The sequence below is a fragment of the Etheostoma spectabile genome, chromosome 5, assembly GCF_008692095.1.
Source record: "Etheostoma spectabile isolate EspeVRDwgs_2016 chromosome 5, UIUC_Espe_1.0, whole genome shotgun sequence".
In the NCBI taxonomy this organism is placed as follows: Eukaryota; Metazoa; Chordata; class Actinopteri; order Perciformes; family Percidae; genus Etheostoma; species Etheostoma spectabile.
This window is the reverse complement of record NC_045737.1, coordinates 36,031,695-36,033,177: the sequence shown is the minus strand read 5'-3', so window position 1 is coordinate 36,033,177 and position 1,483 is coordinate 36,031,695. Positions and strand designations below refer to the sequence as shown.

Sequence of the window (1,483 nt, the reverse complement as noted above, 5' to 3'; positions counted from 1 at the left end):
TATATATATATATATATATATATATATATATATTGGATATTTTCACAAAATTAAGGCCTTTTAAAGTCTCTAAAAGACATCCAGTACTGGATACATTCCTCTTTTCAGGACTCTAAGATGCTTAAAAATATTGAAATACTGAATACTTACACTTTTGTATGAAAAGTAAAATATTTTTGAATGGATTTGCCGGGAGCCAGGGGCATATTAAACTGGATCATCTGCATAGAAATTAACTTTAAAGTACCTACTAGGACAAATAATGTTTTGCAAGTATAATGTAAATGGTAGTGGACCAAGAATTGACCCCTGTGGAACCCCACAACTGATGATAATAGTCTGAGTTCTTCCTTCCAAGATAGACATGGGTCATCTTGACCTTAACTGTAGTTAAAAGCTTTACTGCGTAACTTTTTAATATTAATGAACGTCCGTTACATTCAAGCCGTTGCCAGATGAGTTGCTACAAAGCTAATTGGAGACTAATAGTGGAGACCATCGGCTCCACACAACTCTCACACTGTTTCTCAGAATGACTATGTTCAGAAGATTGTGTCGTCCGGTGACTTTCACACGCAGAAACTCGAGTGAAGATAATGACCTTTTCTAAAGAGTCCATCATGATTTTTTAAATTCTCCGTGTCCTCCCTTGGCTACTAGCAACTGCGTGGAGGGGGGGAGGGGGTGCGTGCGCGATTACAGAAGGCTTGTATCATGTGGATGCTGCAACGGTGTTGTTCCTCATGGGGGCGACAGATACTACGCACTATAGCTTTAAGCAATCTTAAGAATCAAATGCCTTTCAATAAAGATGACTTTATACAGCATTGCCTTCCCACTGCGCCCACATGTTCACCTCCGTACCGTCTAGTAAAAAGATGAATGATGAATGAAGTCAGCTGCATATTTAATGCAGAGCTCTGGTAGGAGGTCAGACTGGCGTGCCTGGAGGAGACTATGTTGTGGTTTGACTTTATGTTTACCCTAATTTTATTGGCTAGAAATCCACCCGACAACAGGGCTCCCCCAGCAGCCAATGGAGTTGAAGTATCTCTGACGTTTGATTGGTTGGGATACTGTAACTGTCATGATCGTTTTTATTTTATAAGATGGCAGTAGAGGTGAATTAATAATGTTAATTATGTGTTAAAAAAAAAGAACATTAAGGAAATTCCTTGCAGTATGCATGCAGTAATGGAAAGTGTCAACACACTGTAACTCAAGAACTGTACTCAAGTTTATTTATTTGTGAGGTATTTTACTTTCAATTTTATGCTAATTTTAACTTTTGCTCCACCACATCTCAGAAGGAAATGTTGTACTCACAGATTACGATTGTATGAAAACAAAACATATAATTTAAGAAAAAGATATGGTCCCGTGCTATTGATTAAACTATCCAACAATATAGAAAGTAGTTCAAATGTGCTCCACCTCCACCAGCTGTAACATTAACATTATGCTAAAAGTATTTTAATAACAT

The 1,483-nt window shown here is 37.4% G+C and overlaps 1 protein-coding gene and 1 long non-coding RNA gene across 2 annotated transcripts in view; one reads left to right on the top strand and one right to left on the bottom strand.

Annotated features, from left to right (window-relative positions):
• rftn2 (raftlin family member 2) overlaps positions 1–1,483 on the top strand; it is a 54,656-nt gene that overhangs the window by 12,144 nt on the left and 41,029 nt on the right.
• The window catches only part of LOC116689886 (uncharacterized), a 24,758-nt gene that overhangs the window by 7,298 nt on the left and 15,977 nt on the right, over positions 1–1,483 (bottom strand). The gene's annotated exons all lie outside the window — the stretch shown is intronic.